At 37.7% G+C, this 19,191-nt stretch overlaps 1 pseudogene; it reads right to left on the bottom strand.

Annotated features, from left to right (window-relative positions):
* Positions 1–19,191, bottom strand: part of LOC137222071 (UDP-N-acetylglucosamine--peptide N-acetylglucosaminyltransferase 110 kDa subunit pseudogene) — a 200,584-nt pseudogene that overhangs the window by 175,872 nt on the left and 5,521 nt on the right.

Here is a 19,191-nt window from a genome sequence, read left to right as displayed (position 1 = left end):
TATCTCCTACAAGCTCTGTGACCTTGCCCAAGTGACTTAGCATCTCTGAGCCTCACTTTCCTAATCTGTAAAATGGAAACAATAATAGAACCCAAGTTGTAAAGCTGAAGGAAAAAAAAGTAATATGGTAATGTATTTTGGCACAAAAGAGCAGTTACGCTGATGGTCATTATTTGTGAATACTGTTGCTAAGATTATTGAAAACCTGTTGTGTGTTAGGTGCTGTTCAAGGACTAGAATTTTAAGACTGTTCTTCACCTTTATCCCAGTTTTACCTGCAAAGTTCTGCCATGCACTGGAAGAACGTACTGGTATTTCTAGGGAAGGGGACCACTCAGGTGACATTTTTTTTCACCAGGTAAAGTATACAAAGGTTATAGTGTATCTTTTAAGTCCTTTGGACGTCTAGTTACCTTTCACTAGAATGATTCTAGTAGATCCTGATAGATACCTGAGACAAGGTCAGGTCAGTGATGTTGGTACCTTTTCTGGCTTAAGAGCATAGGGCAGAAACACAGGAACAGAGGTCTTCCTTTTCCACTCCTGTTACTAAGAACCCTCTCGAATAATGACAATCTGAAACAGATCACTACATTGTTGCATGCTGTAGAATCAAAGCAGTGCACAAAGCAAAGAGCACTGGCCTCCATTATACGTGCATTTCACTTGAGGTTCACTTTTCTAGACCGTGGAGAAAGCAGATGTTCCAACACTTTCCAGGTACTGGAATATTACAATCTGGCCATCTCCACCACTGCATGTTTGATCACACTGTTCCCTGAAAATGGAATGCTGTTCCATCAAGGTCAGATTGACCAGTGCAAACACCTGATTTTATCGTACGGTCAGAACCAAATTAACTTACTGAAATTCTGCCCAGTTCAGGGTCTACCTTCTCTGTGAAACCTCCTGTGAGATCCCAAGTTACAAACACTCTATCTTCTTCAGAAGACATTGTATACTATATAAATAGTAATTTACATAAAAATATATGTATATGTGTGTGTATTTCCTTGTTACATTAAGTTATAACTCCTGTGGTTTCTCTTAACTAAACTGGACCCCCTTATCATCACAGTGGCCATGTACATCATTGTATCCTCCAAAACATCCAGAATAATATCATGGATTCAGTATATAGTTGTTTAACAGAAAACAATTAACTAACCACTGCAGAATACTAGTGTCTCTCAAGGTGTGTTCAGTGGATCATAAATCCTATGAGACAGTCCATGAAGGAAAAGATTTCAAATAAATTTGGGATCTGTTGTCCACTACATCTCCTTATCAGAGACTCATAATTCACAAGACTCGTAAAAAGCTCTGTAGCAAAGAAACTGTTGACTTAGTTTGACCCAGTATTTCTCTTACAAGAGTATCAGTTCTGGAGGTCAAGGACATTTTCCACCTCTAATACAACATCTCTACTGCCTAGTAGAGTGCCTGGCACTTAGTAGACACCTAATAAATATTTGAATAAGTTTCAACATACATTCCCTTTTTAAGCTATAGAAGAAAAACATAGTATATAGTAGATTTTGATTTACTTGGGGAGAATAATAATATGAATAGATAAATTTACACAAATCATCTTAAAGTATATATATTTGATAATACTTTTTTCCACAAATCTACACAATTGCACATTTAGTGGTGATAGTAAACAAACTACATTTGCTTCTGAAAACTTGCTAAGAAGGATGGCTACTAAAAACTACAACTTGAACCCAAAACAATTGATTTAGTTCATTGGTCCCCACTCCTTAGCAGTTTTAATATAGAAGAAAATAGACGCATATATTTCTTTTCTGCCATAATATGACATCATATAAGGAATGCTATGTTATTAGCTAGAAATAAGATTTGCTTTTGTTATTTTAGTACATTTGATCACATAAGAATAATTCTAGAATTTTTCCCCTCCTGTGACTCTCATAGCATCCCCATCTAAAATAGACTTTGGAGATTTAGATCAAATGTCATATCAATTGTCCTAGACTGCTTACTATGTGCTTTCACTATAGATTTTAATGTCAATAGAGAAAGGAGAAGGAAAAGTCAGAGGGAAATGAAACAGGTGTATGCAACACCCCTCCCTACTACCGACATTTCTCAGAATTCTGGGGGAAGTTGCATCTATAAGCGGAAAGTTTTTCACCATGGAACTCACAGTGGTTGAACTTCTCATGAAGAATTTTTTTTTCACTACTGAAGAAAACTATGTTTGATTTTACCATAACTGAAAAGTTCTCCTGTTTCTACTTCTGAGGTTTGCCCTCAAGACTACTATTTACCTAATGGAAGTGACTCCTATGCATGGAGGAAAAAGTGCACCATTTGAAGGAAAAGCTAAAGGAGTGATATTCAGGTAGCTCCTCATGCCACCAATAAAAACATACACATAGATTTTCCACTTTACACCTCATTTTCCACGTTATTTTCATGATTTTGAAATGAACATGTAGGGTCTGATGAGTTTGTCAATAGTCTATAATTATTAGTGTTATTAAAATAGAATACAAATGATAAGCCATATGTAAAAATGTTGTGCGAATAAACTGCTATACCCCAAATAATACAAATGAGTGAATGGCAGTAAATACTAAGAGGGATTAACAACATAAAGGATATTAAAAACATGATGACCGTATTTCATATTTATGTGTCTTTTTCTCTCTCACTCTTTTTTTTTTTTTTTTTTTGCGGTACGCGGGCCTCTCACTGTTGTGGCCTCTCCCGTTGCGGAGCACAGTCTCCGGACGCAAAGGCTCAGCGGCCACGGCTCACGGGCCCAGCCGCTCCGCGGCATGTGGGATCTTCCCGGACCGGGGCACGAACCCCCGTCCCCTGCATCGGCTGGCAGAACACTCAACCACTGTGCCACCAGGGAAGCCCTTCTCTCTCACTCTTACTCAACTCCTAAATAACTAAGAGAATATGCTCACAAATGGTAAGCATGTTTTGGATGTTCGATGTGTGTTTGTGGGAAAGAACAAAAAAAAAAACTGCCTCAATTAGGTCAAATATCATACAAGAGATGAATGAGATTAGAGATGGGATTGGGATTTGTGTTAGTTACTCAATAGCTAACCAATCACAGATATGACAGTGTAGTGCAATATGCAAATATACTTTTAAACAACTTCTCTTAAGTTATCTACTGTCTGTAAAGACAATCACACTCAACTGCTCTGCACTTAACCCCAGAGCTTCTGAGTTAGAATCTGTTAGAAATAGGTACACGTTTCATTGCTTTGGCAACATTTACATGGCTCTGCATCAGGCAATACAACTGCTAAGATCACACCCTGGGAATTCAGGAAAGGCCAGTGTCCAGTTCTGGTCGTTCTACCACCCAACTGTGATCTAGGGTAAATTCCTGATTAAAAAAAAAACCAAAAAACCCTGAAGATGCTGAAACAGTATTTCCTACTTCACAGGGTCGTCATGGGGATAAAAGGTCATTAGGATAAAGTGCCTCTCACCCAGGAAACATTGATAAATGCTACTGATGCTACCATCATCATCATTATGACCAATCAAGAACATACTGCCACATGGAAATTCAACATTCCCTGGGCCATTCACAACTTTCCTTTAAAGGACTCATATTCTATGTGGGGTCTTAACACCTTCAAATAACAGAAAATACAAGTCTTTACGCCTTTTTTTCTGTAGCTAATTTTGGCATCTTTCACCTCTGTCCACTTAAGTGTTGGTTTAGCATATTCTTGTCACACAAAGAAGCTACTTCCCAAAGAGAGGAACAATGTGTCAAGTGACAAAGACATTGAGTGAAGTCTTTCACATCCTAGATTGTCCACGGTACAGCTCAGCTGGTCTCTGGGTTGGAAGGCCTGGGTCTACTTTGCTCGTCTGTTACAGGGGAAGGGACATGGTCCTTAGCATGTGCTCTGTGAAACAGAGGCAGCTGCTGGTAGAATTATAACACAAGCAGAACTGGCTTCAATTCTTCCTTCTTAGGTCTTTTTCTTCTTGTTCAGCTGTTCAAGGAACTTGCCTGCCCTCTGTCCCTGCCAGGACGATGTTACATCTGCCTGGATAAGTAGGTCACCATTGTATATCAGGAAAGGTCTTATTTGTAATCATCAGGAACCAGATACGGCTAATTTGAGCAGAAAAGGAAACTTCTGGAAGTTTATGGTTAGGTCTCAGTAACTAGAAGCAGACTAAACAACCGAAAGCCAAGGCTATGCTATTGCAATTACAGGATCAGGCCAAAGTGATGTTATAAGTCCTAGCTGGCCTTGCTACCAAGCAGGAACAGGAAACAGGAGGTTGACCCAGCACTGCTGGCCTTGCTTCTTTACATCATTTATTTGTCATTCAAAATCCAAGAGAGGGGTGCAGTTGGCCAACCCGAGGTCGCCCGACTGTTTTCCATCTGTAAGGGAGACTGAGCATGTGAGTAAACAGTGTATCTGACATGTTCAGCTTGTATAACGAGAGGAAGGCTCTGTTTCTCACCAGACCCACAAAGTGGAAAATTCCCCAGAGAAAGGAATTTCAGATCAGATGCTTGGAAAGTTAAAAACAACAACAACAAACAAATGCAGATGTGGAATTGAAGACATGGAGTCATTAAGAACCTATATGTGGAGTGATTCAGACCTGAGTTCACATCTGGAGCAAGCTACTCAACCTTGCTGAGCTTCAATTTTCTTTAAAGGAAACAACGTGGAAGATGATATCCACATGTAACTGTGGTACACATGAAGGAGGGTAGTACAGTATATGATGCCTGGCACATCCTATGCATTTTCTAAAACTACTACTAGTACTATTATTATTGTTACTTATTATACAATTTATTGTAGAAATTAACAGGGAGAGTATTAATAAATGTTAATACAGTGCTAAGTGTCACATTTATGATCTCAGCTAATTATTTGTTGATTCAACAAACATTCCACATATCAGAAAATAACCTGTTAGTATATATATATATATACATATTTTTACAGAAGAAAAGAAACCCTGAGGCTTAGAAAGTGTAAACAATGTACCAAAAGTCACTCATTTAAGAGGTAATGGAATATTATTCAGCCTTAAAAAAATGAAGGAGATCCTTTCATTTGTGACAATATAGATGAAACAGGAGTGCATTATGCTGATGAAATAAGCCAGACAGGATAAATATGAATATCATTTATATATGGAATCTAAAAAGAAAAAAAGCCACACTCATAGAAACAGAGTAGAAAACTGGTTGCCAGGGGCTGGGGTGTGGGTGGGGAAAAGAGGGGAAGACTGGTAAAAGGGTACAAACTTTCAGCTGCAGGATGAATAAGGTCTGAGGATCTACTGTATAACATAGTTACTACAGTCAATAATACTGTATTGTATAACTAACATTTTCTGAGAGAATAAAACTTAAGTGTTCTCACCAAAAAAAGAAAAAAAGGAAAAAGGTGTCATGAGCTGTTAGATGTATTAATTAACGTGATGGGAAGGATCCTTTAACAACGCATATGTATATCAAATCATCATGATATACTCTTTGACTATCTTACAATTTTGTCAATTATACCTCAATAAAACAGAAAAAAAAGAGAGGTAATAAAGAAGAGACTCCAATCCAGGATTATCCAGCTCAAAAAACTACACTCTTAACCATTACAATATAGTATCCATCCATATGTTGTAACTGTAAAATGCTTAACACAAAGGAAACGTTAAATAAATGGTATTTATTCTAACTCTCATGCTTACTAGATATTAGTTATGTGGTATGCTTTACTTCTAACTACAAGGGTATAAGGTGCAAATTCTTGCTACAGAACACAAAAGCCCCTGTGGTACCCTGTACGATAAACACAGTACCTGTAAATCTCTCATCTCTCAACCCAGAGTCTCCTCAAGTTGGAGGTCTGTCCTCCCTTTATAATGTGGGAATAATGCCTTTCCCACATTTGCACTGGGCATGAAAATCCATACTTCCAGGTGTATACTGAACCTCCACTTAACTCCTCGTCACCTTGGAATCACCAGACCAAAGATCATTTATTCCATTAATATAAATGATCTAGGGATAGAAGTACAGAATATACAGAGAGTGTTGGAGGAATCCAAACAACAAGTCCTCCATTCTCAAAACAAATTTTAGAGTTCCAAAAGTAAAGAGCAATGTTTGGAAAAAAAACTAAAAATGAAACTAACATCTACAATTAGCCAAGTATTTATTATGGGCCAGGCTACTTACCAGGCACTTGATAAACATTACAGCTCATCTTCCTGCAGTCCTTCATAGCATATAATATTGTTTCTATTTCATAGAGAAGAAAATTGTATCTAAGCAGGTTAGTGATTAGCCCAAGACCACAGGGCTAGGCTGTAAGAAAAGAAGGCCAAGTTTCAGTGGTCAAAATGGTGATGGATGTTATAACTAGAAGATTATGCCTAATCAAATAAAAATATTCAAAACGGTCCTAATGTATTATTAGGATTTCTTTAGAACAACTTGGGTGCCTTAGTGAATACAGTAGTGGTAGGCACTACAGTCTCTTTAATTTGCTAATCATACAAATCTACTTTAATATTCTTGGTGACAAGGAGCTAACTACTGATAAGACAGCTTCTTCAGTTTGGGGGCTACTCCAGGGTGAAATGCCGGAACGTCTTACTGCCTGCAATGTTACCTAGTTCTACCAGGGGGAATAAAGCAGAACAAATGGCCACTGTTCTTGACAAATGGATACAGTTTCAGTTTTTCAAAATGTCAGTGTCAGATTCATTCACTGTATCAGATAGATCTGTCAAATGGCTTTGCCCATTTACTAATGGATGGCACACTGCAGACACACGTTGGGTCAAAGGACTCAATGTCACCTCATTGATACTGTCATCAATATAATTTGTATTGGCATTTTGTCTCACCCTGACTTTAAGGACTATGTGGGGAGATCCAAGTCTCCAGACCATGGACTGATCACCTCTGCTTGACACAGTATTCTCTGCTCATTTCCAGAGGGGACCAAGGATGAGCTCTTGTACTTCTGAGTCTATTCACCCTACCTGGCAACACATACTAGCTGGGCTGATTGGATCAAGCAGGAGCCCCAGAGTTTAAATTTCCAGCTGCATTGGAGGAAACAGAGGCTATGCCCCAATCCCATAACGCCTCACTTCTTACTGCTAGCCTATCCTAGGCTGTTCTTGCTGATAGGAGTACTTCATGCTAAAAACTAATTTTGCTTACCTGATGGCAGTCACACAACCTCAAATGCCATTTTTATAAATAAGGCAACCACCAGTGGAGTGTGATTTAGGGTTTTTTCTTCTGTAGACCCTGCCTACCCTATAAAATCTCCCATTACTGCATCATGGAGACTATAATCCCTTTCCGAGGGAATAGATTCTTTCCAACCATAAGATGAAAGAAGAACCTACATTTCCATACTGCCCAAAAGGAAATACACTGATTACAAAATGCAGGAGAATGACTGATTTTCCACATTTGTTGTGTTCATTAAAGGGTTTTTGAATAGACTTGACAGTATTAAAGAAGTTCAACACACACAAAATAAAAATTAATAAATGAAGAGAAAAAAATTGCATTTACAACAAACAACAAAATAAACACATTGATATATAAAAGGTTGTTATACATCGATGAAAAATGGATGCCATAAAGTCACAAACTAAAAAGTATTAACAGCCAATAAAGATATGAAAATATGTTCAACCTTGCTATTATTAATCAAAGAAATACAAATAAAATAATTCAGGTGTCATATTTTACTGACTAGAATGACAAAGTTTTAAAAAACTTGATAATACTGGTATTGATATTGATAATACTGGTACTGATGAGTGTGTGTAAGAAACCACATTGGATGTTAAATTCTTGGTAGAAATAAAAAGCACGGTAACCTTTCTGGAAGACAATATGTCAGTATGTACCAGAACTGACAACCAGCCATTCAAGTTCTAGAAGTCCATTCTAAGGAAATAAACAAATGCTCAAAGACATATGAACAAGGATGCTTGTCTCATTGTTTAGCAAAGCAAAACAGGAATAATCTAAATGTTGAACAGTAGGGACTGGTTCAATAAATAATAGAATGCTGTTCAACCATTAAAAATGCTGCTGCAGATTTTTATTAGGTGATGAGTAATCATACTTATACTACTAAATAAAAATGTTATAGAACTGTTTTGTAGTTTGATATAATAATTAAAGGTATTTTATACTTGCATTGTATTTATATGCACCCCGTCACAAAAAAGTTTCCAAAGATACCCTCAAAAATGTTACAGAGATGATTTATCAGAAATGGGATTTTGAGTTATTTTTCCTTTTTTCTTTAAATCCTTTCAATTTTGGAGTTTCTGCAATGAGCCTGTATTATTTTTACAATTAAAAATATTTAAATTTACAACAAAAGGATCTAAATTCCTCCAGTTTTCCATTTATTTTCCACCCTGGCTCAGGGTATTTGTGTAAAAGAAAAAAAATCAGCTTATTTTCTCTTTTGTATCAATCTAAATTTACTTTTCGTAAGTTAACTATTTTAGTCTGGCAAAAGTTTCACATAGGAAAATTGTTAAGGTCTGAGTATTCTATTACCTTTAAAAGCACTGGAAACTTTGAAATTATTTCTTTCAGAATTTTCATATAATACTGAAAGGCGGGGGGGAGGTAGCAAAATGAAGGGAAATAGATAGTAGTAGTCAACTTCAATTAAGAAAAAGCAACAAGAGGCAGTTTGTACTCTTTTGATACGGCAGAAGCCCCATGTGTCAACTCATGCTAAAAAATGGATATATACACAGACATATATATGTTTGTGTGTATTATATGTATATGTGACACACACACATAATTAATCCACAGCCTTAGGCTAATCACTCATTGTGGCAGAAACAACGAGCTGTTGACTACACTTTAATTAGCTCCTCCAGCCTGTAGAGGTATCACTAGGACCAAGATAGGAACAACATTCTCCATCTCCGCTTACATCTGGGTATGGTTCTATCCCAAAGAATGTGACCAGAGGTGACCTGAAGAGTTTATGTCTGAAGGATAACGAGTTGATAATTGTAGCTTGCAGCTTCCTCTCTCCTTTCCTTTTTAGGACAAACGTAGAGCCACTTGATGAAGGTGGTGGGTCCCTGAATAACTGAGCAGAAAACTGACCCTCAGACCACCAAAGTCCATACTACACTCCTGAGTGAGTGAGAAATGAACTGTCCATGTGTTGCTCCACTGAGGTTTAAGGTTTATTATTTAGTGTTTAACTAACGCATGTTTTCTTTAAACCTCAGTTGCCTTCTCTGTAAAATAAAGTCTTTGAAAAGGATCCACTGTAAGTTTTTTCCATTGCTTATGTTTTTACCTTAGTTTTTAACTCTCAGAAACATTGCGCGCATTCTACCTTTTAAGTTAGTAAGTCTACTTTTCTTCCCACAAAGACGGGTTCTTCAAGTTATGGAGAAGTCATAGCAGACTGTTGCTTCAGTTTAAGATACGCATTCACATATGAGATGAGAAGGGTGAGGACCCAGAGAAACGCCTTTGACAGAGGGGAGTGAGAGCATACTGAAGAATGTTTAGTAATAAAGAATTCAGATGGGAGAAACGGATGGGTTACATCTAACAGATTTGCTCAAAGGAATTCTGGAAAGGCAAATATGTGAAAAGGTATAGCAAAGACATGAAATGCTTTTTGGTCCCTAAATGGATTTCATTTCAAAGACGTGCATATTGCAAATACATGTACCATAACACTTCTCTGTCCACTTCTAGAATCTTCTAAAGCCTGACAGAACATCTGCAGAGAGAGGATGTCATTCCAAGATAATCGACTGCAAGTGACTAAATTAAGATAAAAATGTCCTTAACCTTGAACAGTTTTTTAAAGAGATTTTAGAAGAAAGGAGCCCTCCAGGGGTTTGTATAACTATATAATTGTACCCTTTCTAAAAGGCTATTTACAGATACATAATGTTTCCCCTCCATTCTTTAAAGTAAAATATAGGATAAAAAAAATAGTTTGGGGATAATATTTGTTCGGGACAGCAGGCACTGCTAATCAGTACCACTCTCTCCTTATTCCTTACTATCAGAGCCCTGGTTTAGGAGACCCCATTATCCTTAAGGCTAAGGTGGCCAGTTTAAAATCCGAGCGGATGAGATCTAAGTGCAAGTCTGCTGACCATCTGTGGTAAAAAATTTGCTCTCTGAGTTAGACACTGCCTTTTTTTTCTTACTTAATTTCTTTTTTTTTTTTTCCTTTTCTTTCTTCCTGCCCCAATTGTTGGAACACTATTGGAGATTCTGGGGTCACTTTGAAGCTATGTGGACGTGCTAGAGATGTGGAAGCTGGAAGAGCGAAGCAACCCAGTCCCCTGGTGATGCCCTTCAGCAGCTGGACTAACGCTAGAGGGACTATCTCCAAACTTCCTGCTACCCGTGGAAAGTAAGGTAAATCACTCATTCACTTTCTGTTACCTACTAACTGATCCAGAACTCTTAACCTCAGGGTTCTAGAACCCTTCTCAGTATCCCATAGTCATACTCATGTTCCGGACTCCTGATCATCAGACTTGCTTATAGCAGATGTATGGGGAGGGCAGGCTCTTCTGGAAGCCCTCATACTTCCTCCCCTACCCCCACCACACACAAATAATGATCTTTATGTCCACTCATCCTTCTAACTACACTCAGAGGCCAGGGGCCCCAGGAAGGCTTCACTGACAACCCTTTACTCCTCTCTACATGCAGAAAGAGTAGAGGTGTGGGCTCTGGAATCAGACTTCCTAGACTTGAATTCTTAATCTGTTACTTACCAGTTTAGGATGTGGGCAAAGTAGTTACCTTCTCTGGACACCCCTGTAAAAGAAGAACACTAAGTAGCACCTACGTTCCTTACTGAAAGGATTAAATGAGCAAATGCAGGTAAAGTTCTTATAATTTTTTCTTGGGTCAATCAATTCTAGCTGCTATTGTTACCTTTGGCTAATTTAGGGCAGAGTCCCTTTGCCCTCCTTTGGTTCTCTGGGCCCGTCTCATTCACAACACACACAACCGCATACTGCAGAGTTTTGAAAGGTGGTTCTCAAAATGTGGTCCCTGGGCCAGCAATATCAGCCACACCTGGGAACTGGTTAGAACTCTGGCACTGGAGCCCAGCAATCTGTGTTTTAACAATATTCTCAGGCATATCTGATGCACACTAAAGGTTGACGACAACTGAGAACATCTGTCTCACACTCTCCTGGAGGCATTCACCAAAAATAGAGTTACAGGACCTTACACCTGACCAGCTGGAGAAGGGGTCTAGTAATTGCCCTGGTTATGATGCTTGTCATGATTCTTCAGCACATAAATGTTTGAGAATCACTGCCATTTTGAATGTGTGTTTCACTTGTCTGTGTTTCCAGTGGACTTTACGTCCTTGCAAGGAAGGTTTGTGAAGATTTGTTGCTGTTGTTTGCATTATTAGTTTTATTATGCTAATTCTAGAATCTCTGGTGCATAGTGCAATCTCAGGCAGGAAGTAGTGGCTCATTAAAACAGGTATCCCAAAAGTCTTAGTAGAACTTCAAGATTAATTCCTTCAGGAAGAGGTAAAATTGTCATTAGATGCAGATGATATGATACTATATATAGAAAACCCTAGAGACTCTACATGAAAACTACTACAACTGATAAACGAATTCAGCAAGGTAGCAGAATACAAGATTAACATACAGAAATTGGTTGCATTTCTTTACACCAACAATGAAATATCGGAAAGGGAATGTAAAAAAACAATGCCTTTTAAAATCACAACCCTCAAAATAAAATACTTAGGAATAAACCTCACCAAGAAGGCAAAAGACTTAAACGCTGAGAACTGTAAGACATTAATAAAGGAAAGTGAAGATGATTCAAAGAAATGGAAAGACATCTCATGTTCTTGGGTTGGAGGAATTAACATTGTTAAAATGCTCATACTACCCAAAGCAATCTACAGATTTAATGCGATCCCTATCAAATTACCCATGACATTTTTCACGCAATTAGAATAAATAATCCTAAAATTCATACAGAACCATAAAAGACCCAGAATTGCCGAAGCAATCCTGAAGAAAAAGAACAACGTTGGAGGCATAGCCACCCCAGACTCAGACAGCACTCCAAAGTCACAGTAATCAAAACAGCGTGGTATTGGCACAAAAACAGACATATGGATCAATGGAACAGAATACAGAGCCCAGAAATAAACCCACACACCTCAGTTAATCTTTGACAATTAATCTTTGACAAAGGAGGCAAGAATATATAATGGGAAAGAGACAGTCTCTTCCGCAAGTGGTGTTGGTAAAGTTGGACAGCCTTATGTAAACCAGTGAAGTTAGAAAACATCCTTTCACCATACACGAAAATAAACGCAAAATGTCTTAAAGACTTAAACATAAGACATGACACCATAAAACTTCTAGAAGAGAACACAGGCAAAATATTCTCTGACATAAATCATACCAATGTTTTCTTAGGTCAGTCTCCCAAGACAATAGAAATAAAAATGAAAATAAACAAAGGGGACCGAATCAAACTTACACGCTTTTGCACAGCAAAGGAAACCATAAACAAAATGAAAAGACAACCTACAGAATGGGAGAAAATATTTGCAAATGATGCGACCAGCAAGGGCTTAATTTCCAAAATATACAAACAGCTCATACAACTTGATGACAATAAAAGCAAACAACCCAATCAAAAAAATAGGCAGAAGACTTAAAGAGACATTTCTCCAAAGAAGAAATACAGACGGCCAATAGGCACATGAAAAGAGGCTCAACACTGCCAATTATTAAAGAAATGCAAATCAAAACTACCATGAGGTACCACCTCACACCAGTCAGAATGGCCATCATTAAAAAGTCTACAAATAACATATGCTGGAGAGGGTGTGGAGAAAAGGGAACCCTCCTACAACACTGTTGGTGGGAATGTAAGTTGGTGCCGCCACTGTGGAAAACAACATGGAGGTTCCTCAGAAAACTAAAAATAGACCTACCATATGATCCAGCAATCCCACTCCTGGGCGTATATCCAGACCAAACTAGAATTCAGAAAGACACATTCACCCTGATCTTCACAGCAGCAATATTCACAATAGCCAAGACATGGAAACAACCTAAATGTCCATCAACAGATGAATGGATAAAGACGATCTGGTACATATATACAGTGAAATACTACTCAGCCATAAAACAAAGAATGAAATAACGCCATTTGCAGCAGCAACATGGATGCAACTAGAGATTATCATACTAAGCAAAGTATGTCAGAAAGAGAAAGACAAATACCATGATACCACTTATATGTGGAATCTAAAATATGACACAAATGAACCTATCTATGAAACAGAAACTGAATCAGAGAAATAGAGAATAGACTGGTGGCTGCCAAGGGGGAAGCAGGTGGGAGAGGGATGAACTGGGAGTTTGGGATTAGCAGATGCAAACTGGTATATATAGATTGGCTAAACAACAAGGTCCTACTATAGCACAGGGAACTATATTCAATATCCTGTGATAAACCATAATGGAAAAGAATATGAAAAAGAATGTATACACATATGTATAACAGAGTCACTTTGCTGTACAGCAGTAATTAACACAACGCTGTAAACCAAGTATACTTCAATAAAAAATTAGTTAATTAAATTTTTAAAAAGATTAATTCCTTCAGAAGAACAAGTACTACACATTCACAGAAAAAGCACCCTTTGAAAGTTTAAATTTTTGAATTTCTTTGCCACTTCCTTAGTTTTGATCATCTTGGACAATATATTTTTAATACTGACTTTTAAAAAGAATTGTGCTTCAGTGTTTGCTATCCTTAGAGAGACAGAAACAGATAAGTACAACTAAATACTTATTTTTCAAAAGTCTCAAAAGTATAAGGGAAATGAAAGTAATTATATCTTCAAATGATTTTGGGGTACGTTTCTAATTTCATACTTCTGATGCGATTAAAGATTAAAACTGTATTAAGACATTTGAGACATGTCGCATTGGTATTAAATGAATTTAATTTTGTGTAAAGTGGCAGAAATATTTTCTTCAGCAAACATACCTGCAGATATAAAATCACAACCATAAATCTACAAAAAAGCAAGCTATTGAATGAAATCTGATTGGTTATTTCCCTGCAGTATGGATCTGCTAATAATTTAATTTACTACTTGCTAACAGAAACCAAAATTTAAATATACATATATATATGTGTGTGTATATATATATATATATCTCTTCAATTTTAAGTCATTCATATATATGAACAAGTATACATACACATATATATCAATTGTTCATATATATATATATATATATATAAACAATTTAAATTAAAAAAAGTACATCTGGTGGCCTATTTTTTCCCCCCGATTTCTAAAAAACACCATATTCTATTCTAGGCAGTGGAATGTCAATCCACCTTAAGGGTTATTCAATGAGCATATCTGAGAAACCACTGGTTTAGCCAATGATGTACTTATTGAGGGAGGCCCTAGTGCCACTGTCAAGAGCTTATCCACAGGAGAGATAAGAAGGTACTTGTTTGGTTTGTGAAAAGAAGGAGTAGTGACGAATGGCAGGTAGCTGCAGGCTGATGACACGTGATGTCCGTATATATGTAGAACCAACACGCCATAATAGCACCCGTTTTCCATACCCAAATCCAAAGCCTCTGTATCATTAATACCAGGCAAAAATGGTAAGATTCATGTGTGTTACTATCCCACGGCTTCAAGATGCCTCTAAACTCATATGAGTATGTCTTAGTTTTATCAGTGGAGGACAAACCAGGCTTCTATCACCAAGCCCCATTCCATAACAGGCAAACCAGTCCAAGACTTCTCTGAGTGCTGCAGGAGAGTCTATGGAAGGGGCGCTCACTCCACTGTGATGCCTAAATGCCTTTGCACAGAGCAAACATTCAATACATGCTGAGTGAATGAATCAGTGAACTGGTGTCATAAAACAGGCTTATTTCAGGGAAATTCCATTCAACAGGCTGGCATTCCTTCCTACCCATCTTAACTGTTAAGCTTGCCATCAGACAAAAATTTAATTATAAAATGTTAGAGCTGAGGAAATTTTAGAAACTATCTACTCTCCAGAGGTATACAACTTTAATTCAGTGGTAAAAATCACTAGGAGTGATTTAGGAGTCTATCAGACCTGAGTCCAAATTCCACATCTACCATAATTTTGTGAGCAAATAACTACTTCTGAGGCTCTGTTCCATGTATGCATTATGGGATATCATAATAATACATACATTAATTGTATGACTATCAGGGGATGAAATGACACAACCCATTTGCCATGGTCGGCTAAGTAACTTGCACCAAGTAAGCACTCAAGACATTAGCCACTATTAATAGCGGAGAGATGAAAACAAAACTCTGGGACTGATGCCTACCCTAGTGGCCCCAGTGGTCATAATGACTGTCTTCCATTCAGCCTGCTCTCTTCTCACTAAGACTAAGGAAGAGAAGATGAACAAATTAGGAATAACAATTTGAAAATGGTTTTATACTCCCTGAATGAATGGAATTATAATAAAATGATTCATGAGTTCTGCAGAAATATGATGAGACTTTAGATCTTTATGTTAGTTCTCTACAAAACCAATTGATGGCCCTAAGATGTACCTTCCCACCCAGCCCCATCCTTACCAGGATCAAATATCATTGTAAATGGAAAAGTCAATAACACATAATCAACAAGCTAAGTTACAAGCCAGTGAAGTCTCGGAGCTTTGATAGAGAAAATTCAGATTTATCATGATATGTAAAAATAAGATGATATGAAGAACTCAATCTAAAAAATACTACCTGGAGATCTATAATCTCTACAATAGTGCTATAAAAAGTAAAGAGCTAGAAATCTATTTAGATGGTTTTCCTTATAAGAAAGCACTTTCTGTATAACTTTTAATGTACTTACTATTGATGAGAACCATTCAACAAAATTCAAATAAATATCTGCAGATGTACTACAAGAAGAAAAGAACAGAGTTAGATGTGACAGGGGATAACCGGACTTCAGGATGAGTAAGACCCTATACTTGACCTCAATAAATTAACATGAAATACAGTGGATGAGTCATGTACAGAATGTCAGAATTCTAAAAGGCCAAGCTAAGTACCAAAAGGAACACGTGGGGACTCTTAAGAAGGAAATAAAATATTGGTTAGTTGATTACGAAAAGGCAGAAGGGAGTAGGTTCCCTTTGGCTGCTCTTTGAAGAGATCACTTCCTTTCCCACCTAGTCCTGAGGCTAGGGTGGCATGGGCAATAGAGGAATGTGGGGACTGAGAATCATTTCTACTCTCACCAGAGTGGCTGGAAGCAGATTTTCTTACCAGGATGTAGTAGTATGCTAATATTTAAGGGTTCTTGAGGTCAGAGAGAAGGGTTTGAATACTCCAGCTCCATCTCTTGCTGTGGGTCAAGTTTCTTACCTTTCCAACACCTCGGCGTCTTTATCGGAAAATTGGGGACGATGATAATGTCTCCCACCTGAGTGTGAGAACTACATGATATAGTGCATACGCAGGGCTAAATTTGGTGCCTGGCAAACAGAAAGTGCTCAGTACGGCAGGCGAGTGTAGTGACAATAAAGGCAAAGATGACGGGGGTAGTGCCGGTGTTGCCTCTGCCCCCAGAACAGGCTCTGACTGGGAGACAGTTAAAGCACCTTTGGGTTCATGGGGGTTTATATATAAGCAACGGTTGATCAATGTGAGCTGGTTGTCCAAATGATTATGTGCAATCTAAGAAAAAAATGGGCCTCGGATCTGCTCAGCTACTTAATAATATTAGCAGCGGTAGTAGTCAAAGAAGCTAAATTTTATTAAGTGTTTATATGCCAAACAACGTGCTGAACGTTTTAAAAGGATTTACTCACTTATTACAAGGAGGCTATATGCTAGGTCCTGATAATGTTATTCGTCTCTTTCAGATGTTGACTGAGCCTCAGACGGGTTACAAAAGCACCTAAGATCCCGTTGTCAGTACATGACGGAAATGAGTTCAAATCCAGCCTGTCTGACTTGTTCTTAATCACTAAGGTATGAAATTAAGCATGTTGCCCTTTGCCTGATTCTCCTTCTGAGGCCTGAATATTTCACTTAGCTGAGTGCCGAAGAGAGAAAATTCTCTCTCCTTGACCCAACTTGGCATCAATATCCAACTCCCCTTCTCAAAACGGGTTGCTTCAACGAGCAGCAATGAATGCCGGGTCGTGGACCAGTCACCTTGATGACTAAGAGTCAGACACTAGGGAAAGAAAATGCTCTGTGACAAACCTACCCTTGTACAGAAACAAGACAGAAATGGGGGGACAGGGCAGAAGATAATGGAATAAGGCATAGGGAAAATAGCACCTGGCATCGTGACAGTAATAGTAATAATAGTATTAGTAGCAGTAATAGTAATAATAATAGACTTTACTATGCTCTAGGCATTGTATTAAGTGCTTGGTGTAAGTGACTTCATTTTAACATTGAAAACAAGTCTATGAGGATGAAATATTATTAACATCATTTTATAGGCAGGAGTATTGAGGTTCAGGTAATCAGGTAAATTGCCCAAGCTCATATGGTTAGCAAGTGGAAAGCAGAGATTTGAACCAGCACCTACACTCCTAACCATTATGCTATAACCATTATGCTGAAGACATAAGAATTCCAATGGTCTTTCCCCAGAACCCACTCCTGCACTCCAGACTTAAATAGTCCAAGATCAAGAGAGAGCAAGCTTGGAGTTGCCACTCTCCAGTGAGTGTCAATCATTTCAAAACAGTGTGTTTGCTAACAAGATGCAGTTCCTGTGATAATCTTCTCAACCAGCTATCAAGAAACAGGAAGCAAAGATTCAAGTAACAGGATGTTCCTACTTACGAGGAAGGTGGGACAGCATAGTGGACACTGGGCTTAACTGTTCTGGAAAACGTGGTCCCAGTAGGCATACACGCTGGTACATTTTCCCCACCTACCAAATACAAAAGAAGTATTTCATTTCCATGTTGCTCTTCAAAGTTCCACCTCATTCGTGCCTGTCATTCATCCTCTGGCCTCTTCCTGTCTCCATTTCTGTACAGAAAGGTGCTGAGTCTCTGCTCTCGGATACGAAAAGGGTGTGTTAGGAGAGGGAGCCATGGTACCTCGATGTCTTTTTCTTTCATCTTAATTCTATTATGCCAACTCCACTGAACTTAATTAGAGTGAATACAGAATTACACAATTACCCTCTGTTCTATTCTTCAGATGTTATATTTTGATAAAATTTACGACATGCTGCTCTCCCCGTGAACACCAGATGAACACTAGAAATGGATGTGTGTTGACATAAAATCTGTTATAATTGCAATTAAAGTATAGCTTACATAATGTTAGTGTTAACATAAAATTACAGATGTGTAGAGACAACGTGGTCATGCATTTTTTAGTGTAAGTACATGCTTAGACCAATATCTGTTAGCGGAATGAAGATGGAAGAGAATTTTGGTTAAGCCACAAAGGCTGTTTAAGGACTTGCAGATAGCTAAGGGGAACTCAAAGACCAGTAAGATAATATTTCCCCTGCCATGTATGCAATAGCAAAGTGAAGGGAAGATGTGAAAGTAAGTACCCCTATGGAAATTACAAGACAAGTCCATTTTTTTCCTTGAGTACCTGGGTAAATGCTTAAATTCTAATGTATATCAGTGATGCAAATTTTCAACTGAGTTTGATAAATCATAAAATAATAATTATACATATATGTATATAAAACTGCATGGAACTAGACGGTTCAGAATTACTTCTAATTAAAGAGGTACCCTATGACAACTAACTTAAACCTTACAAAATATGGTTCCAAGTACCAGAGTGAAAAGCAGGAGACTGAAAGGTTTATTGTAAATGTTTGTAGTCATGGTGTCTTAACTAAAACTACTGTGACACAAATACTATTAAAATAATTGTGACATTTTATTCACTTTTACTGCAAACAACAAAAGAAACTATAGGTATTTTTTCATTTCAGGTAATTATTTTAGCTAACAGTTATTAAATGTTTTGAGAAGACAGAGTGCTAATTGCATTACTTCATTTTATCTTTAAAATAGCGCTTCCATGTAATTATTCTTAATATCTCCATGGTATTAAAGGGTATCTCTAGTTT

Source organism: Pseudorca crassidens, chromosome 3 (assembly GCF_039906515.1).
Source record: "Pseudorca crassidens isolate mPseCra1 chromosome 3, mPseCra1.hap1, whole genome shotgun sequence".
Taxonomy (NCBI): Eukaryota; Metazoa; Chordata; class Mammalia; order Artiodactyla; family Delphinidae; genus Pseudorca; species Pseudorca crassidens.
This window is presented reverse-complemented; position numbering and strand designations above follow the sequence as displayed.